Source organism: Prionailurus viverrinus, chromosome D4, assembly GCF_022837055.1.
Source record: "Prionailurus viverrinus isolate Anna chromosome D4, UM_Priviv_1.0, whole genome shotgun sequence".
NCBI classification, from domain to species: Eukaryota; Metazoa; Chordata; class Mammalia; order Carnivora; family Felidae; genus Prionailurus; species Prionailurus viverrinus.
Genome location: NC_062573.1, coordinates 80,187,495 through 80,205,451, shown reverse-complemented (window position 1 = coordinate 80,205,451; position 17,957 = coordinate 80,187,495).

Genomic DNA, 17,957 nt, shown 5'->3' with positions numbered 1-17,957 from the left:
TCGAGGTCCGTGAGTTCAAGCCCCGCGTTGGGCTCTGTGCTGACAGCTCAGAGCCTGGAGCCTGCGTCGGATTCTGTGCCTCCCTCTCTTTCTGCCTCTCCCCCTCCCTTGCTTATGCTCTGTCTCTTTCTTTCTCAAAAATAAACATTTCAAAATTTTTTAAAGTTATCAGTCTTTAACCTTTGTGATTTGTTCTATAGTTCTCTTCTTGAACCAGTTAGGTCATTTCTGTTTGTTTGTTTGTTTAAGATTTTGTTTTTAAGTAATCTCCATATCCAATGTGGGGCTCAAACTCACCACCCTGAGATCAAGAGTTATCTGCTCCCCTGAGCCAACCAGGTGCCCTGGTCATTTTTTCTTTTCTTTTTCTTTTTCTTTTTTTTTTTTTTTTTTGATGTTTATGTGGGGTTTTTTTGACAGATAGAGAAAAAGTGCGGACAGGAGGAGTAGAGAGAGAATTCCAACTGACATGGAATGGGGCTTGATCTCATGCACCCATGGGATCATGACCGGAGCCAAAATCAAGAGTTGTACACTTAACAGACTGAGCCACCCAGGAGCCCCAATTTCTGTTTTTTAATAGCTTCTTAATTAGTCTTGCCTCTTCTAGTTTATATTCTAGTGGTCACGGTAATCTTCTTAAAACTGAAGTTAAACCATATTACTGTTCTGCTTAAAACTCTACTCAGTAAAGAAATTAACATTTGAACTTTTTATTGTGCCCCTCGTGAGCCATCTTATCCATCATAATTGTTTCTCGTGGCATTCTTTTCCTTCCCGTTTCGTTTCAGACATGCTTAGGAACTGTGCATTCCTCAAACACAGGGACCTCTTTCCTCAGAGTCTTTTTTTTTTTTTTTAAATTTTTTTTCAACGTTTTTTATTTATTTTTGGGACAGAGAGAGACAGAGCAAGAATGGGGGAGGGGCAGAGAGAGAGGGAGACACAGAATCGGAAACAGGCTCCAGGCTCCGAGCCATCAGCCCAGAGCCTGACGCGGGGCTCGAACTCACGGACCGCGAGATCGTGACCTGGCTGAAGTCGGACGCTTAACCGACTGCGCCACCCAGGCGCCCCCTCAGAGTCCTTTTTATGGGCCTTCCCCTTTGCCCAGAAAGTTCTCCATCACTTCCACATTTCACACCATTTGCTCCTTTTCTTGCTTCAGAATTCAGCTTTTCAATCTACCACCTAAGAGGTGTTCCCTGGCCACGCTATCCAGATAGATTTCCAATGACCCCAACACCCACCTGTTACCTACAGTAGGCCAAGAGTTTCTTTTCTGGCATCACAAAGCTGACTGAGTTGTCAACAGCCATTCAAATACACTTTTCTCCTCAAGGAAAACTCAGAAAAATACTGGGTTCGTTACTAGGAGAATTTTCTCTCCTCTCCCCTCCTTACTTCGGAAAAAGCTCACGGTTTTGGAACCCAAAGGTATAACAGAAATCCAAATTGATTTTCTAAAGAAAAATTCTTAATCCCTTTGAGACTGCATATAAATGCTAGGAATACTTTAGAATTGTTAGCTATACAGGAATTAATATGTGGCTAGGTAGGAATTAATACGCATAGAAGGAGACTAATGTTAATAAAAGGGGGAAGGGAGAAATTATATTTTTGATCAAGGTATCAACTACTTTAAAAAAAAGTCTCTCCAAATGGCTTGCTGAGAAATACTATTTGGCAAGATAATTCTCAATCTGGCTTATGCTGCCTGTAGTAATTTTATTAAGCCCAGTATTTTAACATTTTTGAACATATTCCCAAAGATCTTTAATGATCGATACATCTTTAAAAAAAAATCAATAAAGTAAACATGTAGCAGAAATGGGCCACTGAAGGCATGCTAAAAATTGGAGGAAAAAAATTAACGCTATGAACAATGAAGAAATAAACCCCTTCGTCCTTACTAACAAAGTATGACAATTCTTTGAAAAAGACTTCTTTTACCAATTTTAACATGTAAGTACTATCAAATGCAATGAATGTGCATGTCTCTCCATTGAAACGTTTTGAAAATAGAACCCACCTGAATATCAAAAATTTAAAGATAAATGTTGGGGCACCTAGGTGGCTCAGTCAGTTGAGTGTCTGACTTCGGCTCAGGTCATGATCTCACGGTTCGTGAGTTCGAGCCCCGCGTCAGGCTCTGTGCTGACAGCTCGGAGCCTGGAGCCTGCGTCGGATTCTGTGTCTCCCTCTCTCTGTACCCCTCCCCTACTTGTGCTCTGTCTCTCTCTCTCTCTCTCTCTCTCTCTCAAAAATAAATAAACATGAAAAAAAATTTTTTCAAAGATAAATGTCAAGACCCAAATTAAGTAAGTGGATATAAGATAGACCCTTTCAGGAGTCCTATTTATGGACATGCTTTCTTAGTATAAACAGTACTTATTGGTGTCTACCAATGAGATGTTAACGTGTTAAGGTTGTATGGGTGTGAGGGGTCAAGACTTTGAATCCAGAGTCCTTTTTTTTTCTAATTTTTTAAAATGTTTATTTATTTTTGAGAAGGAGAAACAGAGCATGAGCGGGGGAGGGGCAGAGAGAGAGAGAGAGAGAGAGGGAGACCCAGAATCCGAAGCAGGCTCCAGGCTCTGAGCTGTCGGCGCAGAGCCCGAGGTGGGGCTGGAACCCAGGAACCATGAGATCATGACCCCAGCTGGAGTCGGACACTGAACCGACTGAGCCACCCAGGCGTCCCTAAAGTCCTTTTATTGTCACCTCAGATCAGGCACTGCTTTGGCTTTTGAAATGCTGAAACTAGGTTCTGCGCGAACTTGACAAGAGGAAGGACCGGCCTGCAACAGATGCTCTCCCGCTAACTCAGAATCATTCATGGGAGTCGTCAAATTGTTCTTCCAAAAATACCAAGTAAGATGAGAAGAAAGCAAGTGTTTTTGCTATCAAGGCATAGACATTTGGTCAGAGCAATAAAATAGCCTCCCATGCCAAAAAATAATAAAGAAAAATGTGGAATGAGTAACTTCCAAAGTTAGGGAAATCATTTGAATGTGTCTTCCTACAGGATAAAAATTGACGTGAGTCTTAAGTAACCCGCAGATGGAGGCAGTCGTGACAACGTGTTTGGGGCAGCGTGGTGATTGCAGGCCTTGTTATAATCATGGTGTCGCCAGGAATTTTGTCTGTTTCGAAACAGTTATGTGCATCTATAAAATGTGTATACATGTGTGCCTAATTCTCTAGTGGTGGTGATTAGTTCGCTTTAAGCCAGTACAAATTCCCTTATAGCAAATGTTACATATGTAAAAGATACTTAAAACAGTAGGGCCTTGAGTGGCATCCATGCGTCTCTTTCTAGTCTGTTCATACTTAACTGGCCTATCGGTGAAGGGATAAAACCCACATTGGAAGCTCAAGTAACATTATTTATCAAATAGACGTGCTCAGTCTGCTTCTGCCACACGCGTTAACCCTTATTTTCTGTGCCTCGGAGCGGAAATTAGTACCGTTAAAGATGTGGATAGAAACCCCACAGAATAGAGATGTAATTTTTCTTTACATGCAACCTAATCAGTTTGAAAAGCATTATGATGAACTGGTTTCTATAGGATTGGAAAAGCAAGGGAGAAAAAAAAGGGAAAAAAATGTCCGTAGCCTAATGCAATGTGACAGAAAGGTGGGGACTTCAGTCTGGCCGACATGGGTTTGAATCACCATCCCTGAATTATGAGCTATCGACATTGAGCAAGTTCCTTAATCACTTGGGGTTTCCTGCTTTGGGAAATCAGGATAATGAAACATCACAAGGATATGATGAGAGTGTACAGATGTAATGAATATATAAGCTAATGCAGGGGCGCCTGGGTGGCTCAGTTGGTTAAGCGTCCAACTTCAGCACAGGTCATGGTCTCACATTTTGTGGGTTTGAGCCCCGCATCGGGGCTCTGTGCTGACAGCTCAGAGCCTGGAGCCTCTTGGGATTCTGTGTCTCCCTTTCTCTCTCTGCCCTTCCTCTGCCCGTGCTCTGTCTCTCTCTCTCAAAAGTAAATAAACATTAAAAAAAGAATGCTAATTCAATGTGAGAACCCAGTAGACATTTGGTAAACGAGATGGATTATTTACTGAGCGCTTCCTACCTGCAAGGTACTTTTTATATGTTGTCTCATTTCCTTAACCTGTGGCTCCCCAGCTTTGCTGGAAATTGGAATCACCAGGAAACACTTAGAAATTACTGATGTCTAGCTTCCACCCCCAACATTTTGAGGTGCGATCTGCTGTTGGGGGTATGAAAAAGCTCACCTGTTGATTCCACCATGAGGCAGTTTAGAAACCACGGCCTCATGACAATGCAGTGAGCTAAGGGTTTAGCATGCCTGTTTCAGAGAGAAGAAAATAGAATTGGGGGATTGAGTTACCCCCGATCGCGTGGTTAATATTTAACTGGCCGGTTATGGGGAAAATGGTCTTGATGTATTATTTTTTTTAATTTTTTTTAATGTTTGTGTTTTTTTTTTTTTTTGAGAAAGAGAGAGAGTGCAAGCGGGGGAGGAGCAAAGAGAGAGGGAGACACAGAATCCGAAGCGGGCTCCAGGCTCCGAGCTGTCAGCATAGAGCGCGATGTGGGGCGGGGCTCAAACCCACAAACTGTGAGATCATGGCTTGAGCTGGAGTCTGGCGCTTACCCGACTGAGCCACCCAGGCGCGTATCAGAATCTCCTTCCTTTTCAAGGCTGAATAATATTCCATTGCGTATGTACGTATATATACGTACTACCTTTTGTTCATCTGTTCATCTGTCAGTGGATGATGGGGTTGCTCCCACCTTTTGGCCACTACGAATCATGCTGTTAGGAATACGATTGTACAAATATCTGCTGGAGTCCTGTTTCAACTCTTTTGGGTGTGCACCCGGGTGGTGATTGTAGTTGTAATTTTTTTGAGGACCCGCCATACTATTTTCCAGAGTGGCTACACCACTTTGCATTCCCACCAGCAGTGCACGAGCGTTCCATTTTCCCCACGTCCTCGCCAAGGCTTGCCATTTTCTTTTTGGCTTTGCGTTTTGACAGTAGCCACCCTAATGGGTGCAAAGTCGATCTCTTGCATTTTGAGGATTTAAAACAGGAGTTACAAACTCCAACATCCACAGGGACCAAAGGGGTCACGAAGCACAAGCGAGGCAGACCCATGAAGACGTTAAGTAGCATCAGACACTCAGCCTCAGGGTCCAAGCAGCAGTGACGCAATGGTGATTTTCTCCATTGCAGTCATCATGACACAGCCCCATTGCCTTAGCGCTCTGGCCGATCTTCATGAAATCTTCTGATCTGTAGGCGTTGAAAATGGATTTGAATTTAAAACCCTCTGCAAGCCAATATTCCGAGGCAACTAGGTTTGGATGAATATAGGACGTCTGGTATAAAAAGAACCTCCACAACTACTTAGGTGAGAATCACACTGGGGGACAAGGGAGCAGGAATTCTGGGTCTGTGATGGAGCGTGTGCTGAAAATGGTGGCCAGTGTGGCAACCGAGAGCTGATGGCTACGAGCTCCAATACTTTGGCCTCTTGCTTGTTAGCTGCATCTGGAGAGGTCACACTGGGAACCTGCCTTTCCCCCAAACCTTGAAAAGCATGCATTCACCTCATTTCTGTGCTTTAGACACAACTACCAGTGTAGACACAACTAACGGTCAAGGTTGCTTTCCCATTTTGCTGCGTTTGTCCTTCTGCACAAGTCAGCAGTAGGACACAGTGCCCAGGCAGACTGAAATTCTCTCTCAAGATATAAAGAAACATATGTGACCCTTGGAAACACATCAGAGAGGAGGTTGGGTAATGGGTGTGTCTATGGGGACCATGAGAAGGTTCTCCAGCATTTGCCTTTGGAGAAGGACTTATCCTATTAGGAACATCCAGAACTGTGTAGAGCAGGGGTCAGCAAACTTTCTGGAAAGGGCCAGATGGTAAATGTCCTAGACTCTGGGGGCCACTTACAGACTCTGTCACATGTTCTTTGTTTTTGTCTTGTTTTGCTTTTTACAATCCCTTCAAAATACGAGCAACCTTTCTTAGCTTGCAGGCTGTGAGCCAGATTTGGCCCACGGGGCTGCAGTTTGCCAATCCCTTGGGTGAGAGGAACATTCCAGCTACCTTGTGTATACCTTGCCTTTCGAATAGATTGTTAGGAGCCATTCGGGGAAAGGATTCTTTGTATTTACCACACTTTCTAGCCTCGCGCCTAGGAAATAGGCAGGCTCAACAAATACTGCAAGTAAATGAATTCATGATTAAGAAGGGAGTTTTCAAATATTTTAGGCAAGATGCTGCTGTCATGAATCAGTTCTCAGATCTCTTAAAGTTTTCTCTAAATACATAGCGTTAGTAGGGCACCTGGATGGCTCAGTCGGTTAAGCGTCCAACTTCAGCTCAGGTCATGGTCTCGTGGTTCGTGAGTTCAAGCCCCGCGTCGGGCTCTGTGCTGACAGCTCGGAGCCTGGAGCCTGCTTTGGATTTTGTGTCTCCCTCTCTCTCTCTCTGCCCCTTCCCCGCTCTCTCTCTCTCTCTCTCTCTCAAAATTAAATACACATTTTTTTAAATGAGTAAACATTAAACAAAATTTAAAAAATATGTAAATAAATGCATAGTGTTAGTGATTCATCAGAGATACTAGGACTCACCACGGACACCCTGCCAGGCTGGGGAGAGAGTAGAAAGCCCGCCTTTCTGGATGAGAGCCAAAGGGAGCAGAGTGTGTTTTCTAATTCTCCACGTAAGAGGCGATGGTAATTGCGTCTATATTTCATGGAAAGAACAAAGATGATAAGCACGAAAGCCCTGTACGATCACCGCGGATTTGGGAGGTTTTAACGTCCCAAATTTAGGGCAGACACCATCATTGCACAAAGCTGACTTTTAGCAGAATAAATACAATCTGTTCCCAATGAGCACATTATTGATACGCTCCCTTTGTGAAATGTCTATTCAAAGGGGATTTTATAGTGTTCTTCGGTTTCCAACATGAAATGTATATAACTCCAGTGAGGGTTTGAGGGCAGAATTTTATCTCTAGGTCAGTAAAATTGCTTCCACTTAATCAATTTCCTTGTTTGGTTTACGCGTGCCGAGCTCCACGCCCCCCCTTGGCACTGGATAAAATGGGGGTAAATTAACGTTCTCAGGTGTCCCGGTGTTTTTACCGGCTTGACCAGGGTATACTATGTGTTGGCAGACTAGACAGCTCAGAGTATGATAGGAGGGGCTCCCAAAGAGTGTCTAACCTCAAAATATCCCATTATTAGCACTCAAGAGTGACATCAGAACTGTAAAAAAAAAAAAAAAATTATTCCTTTGGGATATAGCGCAAAATCTACCAGAGTAGCCTGTTAAAATGGGACACCTTGGAAGAAGTAATGACACACTAATTAGCACATTACCACTAATTGCAGACCCAAGAGGGATCCATTTTCAGGCCACCAACCCTTCACTGGTCAGCAGACGGGAAGGATTGGCCAGTAAAAGAAGTATGGAGCCCATGGCCTGCAGCAAAAAGGTCTGGGTAGGGCTGAGGACCGTAGGAAGTGAAGGGAGAGGAGTGTGGGGTAAGAATGGAAAAGGAAAATGCACCGAGAAACAAGGTGTAATGTGTCCACATTATAAGTGCACTTCGTTCGTGAGGTTAACCAGACTCCCTAACACACTAGAAACTTCAGAAATTCTTCACAGAAACTAGCTTGTGTGAATTTAGACCCTTAAGGAAGGGCTAAAAGAGCCTCTCATCGATTCTAGGTGTCCCGAGCAGGTGGGGGGGGGGGGGAGGAGAAACAGATTTGCTGTGAACGTTTACTATGTGCTCACTTGTTATTTAGTTACCCCCTTGAACCCTTATGACTACGCGTGAAAGAGGTAGTAATTCCCTCCTTTTACTGATGAAACATTTAAGGTCAAATACCCCATATGACCTGTACCAAGTGGAAAGTTTAGAGCTTAAGAACACTTGGTGTGAAGGACTATGCTGGAGATTTACATGCATCTTATTTAATCATCCCAGCAGCTCGTGAAACAGACATTAGGAGTTGGGTTTTGTTTTGTTTTGTTTTTTAATTTTATGGAGAAGGACTTGGATGCTCACAGGTTATTTAATTTGCTCAAGATAAGTGAGGGTGCTTGGGGTTTTCTCTCTCTCTCTCTCTCTCTCTCTTTCTCTCTCCACTTGCACTCTCCCCTTCCGCCTCAAAATACATACATGTTAAAAAAAAAGAATGCAAATGTAACAAGCTCCCTCCCTTAGGTTGCCCGTTTCCCCTTTTCCTTCTTTTTGTCCTCCTCCTTCTAAGGACCTAGACATCATTACAGGTACAGGACCTCATTTCCCATTAGGGGTGAGTGGCAAGAGATGAAAGGAAGAACGCCAAATCATGCAGATTAAGTCTCTTAAGATCCACTTCGGGGGAGTATTCCTTTAGAGCAAAGTTCAAATCCCTAGAGGTCTCTTTCCTTTTTCTCTTCCCGTTTCCAAAGATGAAGTCTGTGTTCAAGACAGAAGCAACGGGGTCCTTGCGGTTCTTTGGTGATAAGGGGCATGAGAGGCTTAGGCGGGTGTTTCTGCCTGCCTTGTCTTTTGTCTTGGTTGGTCTCCACGATGACATTCGTCCCACTTGACAATGAGGTACCAGATGGGCACCTCCCTTTAAAGTCTGAGAGCCGTTCTTGGCTCTGGCTTCATTTGGGTTCACCCAGGCTGCTTCCTGTCAACGGTGATGTACAGCAACTGATTCGATCATGGGGCCCATCTGATGGCCATCAGACACCTGCTGGGCACGTCTCGCCACAGCCGCCAGGCCTGAGGGATCTTTAAAGGTGCCGTCCTATAGTCCCCTCTCCCTGCTGGTTGCTTTCCCTAAAGTGTCTTCACGAGGTGCCCTTTCCCTGCTGGAAACTTTTTGGGTGAGGGTGGATAGGAGTGAGAGGTACCAGTGAGCTGGCCCTTGGAAATACTCTCTAGGTGGCCTTCTTAAGGCAAATGGGTATTCAGTAATCCCTGCCAAGGCGACACTGGCTTCAGTGAAAACCTGGGGAAGATTTCCAGATTGACTATGCCATCTGCCATTTCTAACTGGTTGGGGGAGGAGGGGAAAGACATCACGCCCGAGGCCGTGTCTCTTCAAAAAGGCATGAAACATACCCATATGAGTTGGAAACTTTGGCCTATACAGAATCCTGCACACAAATGCTTATAGCAGCTTTGTTAACAGTTGCCCAGTTGGAAGCAACCAAGCGGTCCTTCGATAGGCGAATGGCTCACCAACTGTGGTACACTCCTACAATGAAATACTCTTCCGTGATTAAGAAAGAGCTATCAAGCCATGAGTAGACAGGAGGAATCTTAAGTGCAGATTGCTAAGTAAAAGAAGCCAGTCTGAAAAGGCTACCTAAGTGTAACATTCCAACTATATGGCATTCTGGAAAAGGCGAGAATATGGAGACAGTAAAAAGATCAGCAGTTTCCAGAGAATCAAGGGGACAGAGGGATGAAGGAGAAGATGGGATCCTAAGGGCGTTGAAACTATGCTGTCTGGTGTGGGAATGCTAGATACAAGTCATTAAACATCTGTCAAAACCTATAGAAAGTACAATCCAAAGAGCAAGCCCTAGTGGACACAATGGACTTGAGTTCATATGCACCAATATTCGCTCATCAATGCACATTACACCTCTGTTGTAATATATGTGCCATAACAATGAAAGATGTTAATAACAGGGGAAATTGTAGGGGAGGGTAAGGAGATATGAGAAATGTGTTTTCTGTTTTTCATAAATCTAAAACTGCTTTAAAAATTGATTAATTTTTATTTTAAAAAGGCTTGGAACAAACCTCCATCGAAGTGTATATTTTTGTTGTTATTTTTTTAATGTTTACTCATTTTTTGAGCGAGCAATAGAGTGCGAGCAGGGGAGAGGCAGAGAGAGAGAGGGAGACATAGAATCCGAAGCAGTCTCCAGGCTCTGAGCTGTCCGCACAGAGCCCGACGTAGGCCTTGAACCCGTGAACCGTGAGATCATGACCTGAGCCAAAGTCGGATGCTTAACCGACTGAGCCACCCCGGCGCCCCTGTGGTTGATTTTTGAGTCAGATTTGGAGGACGGTGTGGATATGGATGGAGGGGAAGGAATGGAACAACTTGAGTGATGCAAAAATATCCATGTTGGGGAGAGAGAGAGAGAGAGAGAGAGAGAGGGAGAGAGAGAGAGAGAGAGAATGAATCTGAGCGAGGACATTGGGCATAAGGTGTGAATTGACAACGGGCCTTAAGGGTTAGGCAGAGGAGTTGAGCTGCTATATAAAAAGACTAAGCAAGCCGCTGTAGATTTTGAACAGAAGAACGAAATGTTTTTATAACAAGAAAATACATATTAGTTGTCATACTGAGATTCTTAATCTCTTTCCAAGTTGAGTCAATACAGTTATCAACACCCTCGCTGCTTACCACCTCCAGAGCAACATGCTGGAGAATATGAATAGATCACTGGAGCCTGATTCACCATTAATTAACAGTATTATTCTTGTTAGTGATTTATAAAAGACAAAGGAACAATTACCGTTTAACTATAAATCTGTGTAGATATGAGCGTCCCTGGTTTTCTAAGTTGATTCTGGCTCTAAGTGTCTTCTGAAAAACCATCTGGATATGATTTAAGCTTTAAAATGATGGGCTAATTCCATTCAGGTGCATTGTAAAATTCATTGGAAAAGGCTTCCTTTCTTACCGCTCAAATGCTTCTGAGAGTATCACTTTTATATTTTTTAATCGTTTGAACCGTAAATGTCAGAAGTGCTCAACACGGAAAATTTGTCAGATGCTACAACAAAGACTTCACGTGACGTTAATGAAATATGTTGAGACATTGTTTAGTGTTGTTGGAGGGGGGGGTGGTTCAGGACCCAAAGTCCAAACATTCTTCAGAAAGTCGGAAACTTGTTCTTCCTCGTTCGTAAACAATCTGAGCTTTTAAAGGAATCTCCTGTTGTGATATTTAAGGAAAGTAACTTTTCTGTGATTCTGGCTGCCTGTGATTTCTCCTGTAACAACACGGGTTTGATGTGCTGTATTTTGGGACCACCTCAACATATGAAATGTCTTAATTTGAAGACAGATTTTTTTTCCTGTAGTTTTTCATTTGTTTGTTTTTGTATTTTGCCATGGAATGTCATGATGAAAGTTTATTTGTGGCAGCACGTTCTCTCCTGGCTTTCTTTTTATGCTTCCATAATAATTTTGAGTGTGAAAGTTAATTTTCATTTACACATTTCACTTTTCTTTACCAATTAACTTTCATAATGTTTCCCGTAGGAGGATTAATTTCTCAGATGTATTTGTCTATCTCACTGATTTTTGTTGCTAAATTTTGATAGTACTTGACCATATACTGATAGCAGTAAAGTCAATTTGTATCCCACCAACATGTGTTACGTGGCAATTTGACCAGTGGCTACACTTGAGTTTAACTTTGAACTATGTACCTGAAATTGTAAATGATATTTCAATGGAAATGAAATCTACTTAAGACAACATATTTTTTTTTTGCTACTGTAATATTACATTAATAATAGCCATTTATATGTTAGGGGCACCTGGGTGGCTCAATTGGTTAAGCCTCCAACTCTTGGTTTCAGCTCAGGTCATGATCTTACAACTTTGCAGGTTTGAGCCCCACTCTGGGCTCTGTGCTGGCAGCGTGGAGCCTACTAGGGACTCTCTGTCTCTGTCTCTGTCTCTGTCTCTTTCCTTCCCCCAACTGTACTGTCTCTGTCTCTCTCAAAATAAATAAATAAAACTTTATTTATTTTTTAAAATAATAAATTTTATTTATTATTTATTTATTATTTTTTATTTATTAAAAAAATCATAGTCATTTATATTTTAAAAGATGCGTAAGGGTATACCAGATAAGATCTTGGTAAAAAAAATACAATCTTCCTTAATAAAAATAAAACTTAAAGGAAACAACCCCTGGGGCACCTGGGTGGCTCAGTCCATTGAGCCTCTGACTTCAGCTCCGGGCATGATCTCATGGCTCGTGGGTTTGAGTCCCACGTCGGGCTCTGTGCTGCCAGCTCAGAGCCTGGAGCCTGCTTCAGATTCTGTGTCTCCCTCTCTGTCTGCCCCTTCCCCGCTCTCTGTCTCCCTCTCTCTCTCTCTCAAAAATAAACAATTTTTCTTAAAAAAAGGACCCCCCCCCCAAAAAAAAAATACACACACAAAACATAAAAGCTAGAATTTCGAGTTGGAACTGGACTTTGTTCTTTGGAACAAAGATCTGGACCACATACATGGTCCTGCTCTGTCCCCCAGATTTGTCTCTTCATTGATGTGTATCACTAATTAATTCTGGACCACCAGAAATCTAGTCTGAGACATGAGCAGCTCTTCCTTAATAGTCTGGCCCCAAATGGACCTGTGGTCCTTCCTTTAATATCAGGAAACAGAGCCAGGACTGAGCCATTCAAAAAGTTTTTATTAAAGATTGAACAAAAACCCAGTGACCCAAGACAGCCTTCCCCCAGGTTTGCAGACCCACCCCAGTTCTGGGGAGACCTAGTTAGGTTAGGGTAGAGCCAGTTGATGGGTCAGATCAGCTATAACATCTCAGGAGTTTGACACAACAGGTGATCGTTTCTTGCCCAACTAAGTCTCCTTCCACTTGTCCCTCAGCTGTCTTGCACACATCTTCCGAGGTCTCAGTGTGTGGCTAGATCATGACGGATGAGGAAAAGATTTGGAGACTTAGCCCGTGTGCTGGGGGATCCAAAGGGAGTGACGAGCCCCAGGACGGTTGCTCTGATGGAAAGCACCAGGGCGAAGGCAGGGATCCAGGGCTGCCCTCTACTCTTGAAGGGAAATGAGGTCGTTGTTGGAGGTGGGGCCTCCTCCTCCAGCTTGCAAGGTGTCCTGGTGAAATCCGTGGCCTTGACGAAACAACTCCTAATGTCTTTCTCTCCTTTATTCTGATAGAAGTGCTGTAATTAGCTCACAAAAATGTTAAACCTTTTTTTTTTTTTTTGCTTTGTTTTTGTTTTGCCCTGTGATATTGTTTGGGTGAGCATTCGTTTAAAAAAATTTTTTTAAATGTTTATTTTTGAAAGAGACAGAGCATGAGCAGGGGAGGGCCAGAGAGAAAGGGAGACGCAGAATCCGAAGCAGGCTCCGGGCTCCGAGCTATCAGCACAGAGCTGGATGTGGGGCCCCAACCCACAGACCGCGAGATCATGACCTGAGCCAAAGTCAGATGCTTAACCGACTGAGTCATCCAGGTGCCCCCTTTTGAAAAGTTTTTAAAGTTTATTTATTTTGAAAGAGAGAGAGAGAGAGAACAAGGGAGGAGCAGAGAGAGAAGGAGAGAGAGAATCCCAATCAGACTCTGTCCTGTCAGCACAGAGCCCAATGCGGGGCTCGAACCCACAAACCATGAGATCATGCCCTGAGCCGAAACCAAGAGCTGGATGTTGAACCAACGGAGCCACCCGGGTGCCCCCTGGGTGAGCATTCCTATTTTGTCAGTCTGTACTTCCTGTTTAAAAAGGAAAAAAGAAAAGATGGACTGATGGGAGCAGGATTAAATCTGGAAACAAATGAGATGAAGCTTCTTCGTGTTCCTTCGGACCACTTTGTAAGCACAGGAGCACCACTTGGCTGCGTCTCAGGGGACGAGCGCAAGGGTAGGCAAGGTGGGGAAGAGCTTACAAGCTGCTTTCCTTGCTTGTAGATCTGCTGCTCGCTTCATTCCTCTGGGGCTCGAGGCACCTGCCTGAACAAGACTAATGGCCAATTTCCTCAAGCCTGGTTGGGACTGGACAATGCATATCCTTCCTGGTAGTATATTTTCAGGTTTATCCCCGCCTCCATTTTTCCTTCCCTTAAAAGCCTGGGAGGCACTTACTGGTGGACTGAAATAAAATCCTAAAATTTACAATTTGAAACAATTGGTTGAAAACATCTTAAAAAAAATTTTTTTAACATTTATTTATTTTTGAAAGACAGAGAGAGACAGAGCACTAGTGTGGGAGGGGCAGAGAGAGAGGGAGACACAGAATCCGAAGCAGGCTCCAGGCTCCGAGCTGTCGGCACAGAGCCCGACGCGGGGGCTCGAACTCACAAACAAATAGCAAGATCATGATCTGAGCCAAAGTCAGATGCTTCACCGACTAAGCCACCCTTTTAGAAAAAGGAGAAAAACAGTCTAGTTCTTGAAGGCCAAGCTGGATACAAAATGAGTTAGGAAAAACATTTTACTTAAATCTACTGTATATATAACAATTATCTTGAAAACTGTAGTATGGTAATGATTACCTGAAGCAAACGGTTGATTGCATAAAGCATGAAGGCAAATAAAATTGGTATTTTATCCATATCTAATACAGTCTAGGTGAGAGAATATTCTCATTCCTGTGGACTGAGCCCAGATTTTATTAAAGAAATATCCTCAAAGGACAGAAGAATAATACAACAGTCCAGATTTAGTTGACATGAATGTTTTTGGTTCAATACCCAAAGTCCTTAATTATGCACCCTAGCGACTTGATGGACAGTAATGATTAATTAATTAAACTGATGCTTATTGAAATTCTACTTTTGTCATAGGTATTTGACCCCTGATTTTTAGGAGTTTTTCAAGCACTGGGAGAGACGGATGAGTAAAAGATTATATTAGAGAGGGTTGGGGTCACAAGAGTGTAAACACACATGCACATGGGGAGGCATCTCCTATCACCCTGGGGAATTGGTAAGGGCCAGCAGTGGTTAACAGGCTCAAACCTGAGGGCCAGACTGTCCGGGTTTAATTCCTTACCCTATAATGTAATTGTCATGTGACCTTGTGCACACTGAGTCATCTCTCAAAACATCTGTTTTTTTTTTAACTTGTTAAAGTTTATTTATTTATTTTGAGAGAGAGAGAGAGAGCAGGGGAGGGGCAGAGAGAGAGAGAGAGAGAGAGAGAGAGAGAGAATCCCAAACAGGCTCCGTGTTGTCAGCTCAAAGCCCATTGTGGGGCTCGATTTCATGAACCGTGAGATCGTGACCTGAGCTGAAACCAAGAGTCAGATGCTTGACCGATTGAGCCACCCTGGTGCCCTTCAAAACATCAGTTTCTTAATCTGCAAAGTGAAGAAAACAGAGGCACCTTTCTTAATGAGGCTTAAGTGAGATGATGTACGAAAGCATTTGGTGGAGTGCCACTAAGATTGGAAATTCTCAATTTATGTTGGCTCTTAACTACTGACAGACGAGGTGATGCTTGACAGGCATTGTGTGGGGTGAGTCGGAGTTAGGGAAGAGGGAAATGGAAGGAAGACTTTCGGGGAAAAGCAATGACCTGGGTTAGCCACAGACACGTGAAACAGAGTAACATCCCTAGATAAACGCATGTGGCTTTGACCTCCTCTGCTTTAATCCATTTTCATGAAGCCCAGCATGTCCTTGCAGTTGGCATGGAAATAACACAAAAAGTTGGCTACAAACATTTGTGATTCGCCTCAGGAATTCCTTGAGACGGACCTTCCTTCCAAACCTCCTGCATCCTTGATTTACTCAGTTTTTGAATTCGGTTTGGCTCCAGAGTTCGGTCTCTGCTCTCAGCCTGGCTCTCAGGTTTGGGCTGTTATCACAGACCTCACCGTGCACTCCAGAAGACACAGCTCTTGGTATTTGCCCACTGGCTCTATGAACGGCAGCCACATTTGACATGTACCTTACCGTTCCAGTCACCCTCCTGGCTACGTGCCAGCTTAGCCTGAGAGGCATCCTGCGCCACCAGACAGGGAGGACGACCGGCCAATTGTCTAGAAAGATAGGCTTAGGCCAAATGGTAGTAAGTGTTGTGTGTTCAGCTTAGGAATCTGAACAATACCCTCAAAACTATGAAGAACCGGGGTGGCTCAGTCGGTTAAGCGTCCGACTTCAGCTCAGGTCACGATCTCACGGTTCGTGAGTTCGAGCCCCACGTCGGGCTCTGTGCTGACAGCTCGGAGCCTGGAGCCTGCTTTGGATTCTGTGTCTTCCTCTCTCTCTGCCCCTTCCCCGCTCTCTCTCTCCCTCCCTCTCTCTCTCTCTCAAAAATAAATAAACATTTTAAAAAGTTAAAAAAAAACCTATGAAGAACCACTGAAGGAGTTTACATAGAGGAAAGACATCACCAGATTTCTATTTTTTTTTTTTATTTTTTATTTTCAACGTTTATTTATTTTTGGGACAGAGAGAGACAGAGCATGAATGGGGGAGGGGCAGAGAGAGAGGGAGACACAGAATCCGAAACAGGCTCCAGGCTCCGAGCCATCAGCCCAGAGCCTGACGCGGGGCTCGAACTCATGGACCGCGAGATCGTGACCTGGCTGAAGTCGGACGCTTAACCGACTGCGCCACCCAGGCGCCCCTAGATTTCTATTTTAAGCTTATTCTAGTAGCATTTTCTAGATCAGATAAAAGAAAAACCATTGGGAATGTCTGCTCAGCTAATCCCGGGGAGACGGGACTGTTCTAAAACAGTGGCAGCGGGGAAGGAGGAAAAACAGTGAGGGTGAAAGAGATAAATGATGAAAGAGACAGAATGTTTTGGACTTGGTGACTCACTGGCTACAGGAGGTAAGTGGTAGGAGTCTAACAGGACCACCAGATTTCTAGCTCAGGCAACTAGAATGGAGGTGATGCCATTCATCAGGAAAAGGAATACAGGATAAAAAATTAAATTTTAGGATAAAAATGGTAAGGTCAAGTGTCGGATAGATATCCTGAGTTGAAGGTGTTTGTGGGACTCTAGGTAGAGATGCCCATCAGCAGAGAAGTCTGGGCCTTCCTGAACATGCAGATTTTTAAATGAGCACGTGGAAAGGGAGGAAGACGATGATTCTTGTTTTCAGACTAGGTATATATATCTTCTATCATAAACGAGAAGTTCTTCTGTTCTAAAAATCAGTGTCTGGTGATTTTGGACGCATTATAGGATCCTAGAGTACCTGATTTTCATTAGATTAATGAATGAATCAGACCAAAAGGTTCAGCAATCACATACTTTACCTTTTGCTATCTTAATAGGCATATCTTTGAAAAAAAATTTTAATGTTTATTTTGGAGGGGGGCGGGCACAGACAGGCTGTGAGCAGGGGAGGGGCAGCAAGAGAAGGAGACACAGAATCCGAAGCAGCTTCAGGCTCTGAGCTGTCAGCACTGAGCCCGACGCAGGGCTCGAACCAGGAACCATGAGATCATGCCCTGAGCTGAAGTCGGACGCTTAACCGACTGAGCCACCCAGGCGTCCCAATAGGCATATCTTTTAAAGCATTTTTGAAAGGTCTGCATTCATCATTAATTCAAGCTGGCCTACTCATTTATTTGGGGGGGAAAAAAAAGGATTTGTGTTTAGTCAACCTATATAACTGTCCATACCTTGGAGGGGCACCAGAGTGAATTGTAGGCCCTCAGCTAGGTGTATGTATCCTGACTCTACAATGCTGCAAAAATTGTGACCTAGGAACAATTATTTAAGCTCTCCGGGCCTCATTTTCTCAATATCCAAAAGTGGGAATTACAATAGTACTTATTTCTTAGGGTTTTTAGAAGGATGAGTGAATATACATTTCACTGACTGGCACAGGGAGAATCTTCAATAGATGTTAGTTGTCATTATTATCCAGGATAACACAGGAAAATTCCACTGGAAAACATCTCCTCTCACTACTGCATTATTTAATTTAACTTCAGGTAAAATCATGTTCCTCCTGAACATGGGCATAAAACATTGCAGGGGGACCCTGATGGCTCAGTGGGTTAAACGTCCGACTTTTAATTTCAGCTCAGGTCATGATCTCACGGTTTGTGAGTTCGAGCCCCACATCAGGCTCTGCTGATGGCTCAGAGCCTGGAGCCTGCTTCGGATTCTGTGTCTCCCTCTGTCTCTGCCCCTCCCCCCCTTGCGCTCTGTCTCTCTCTAAAATAAATAAA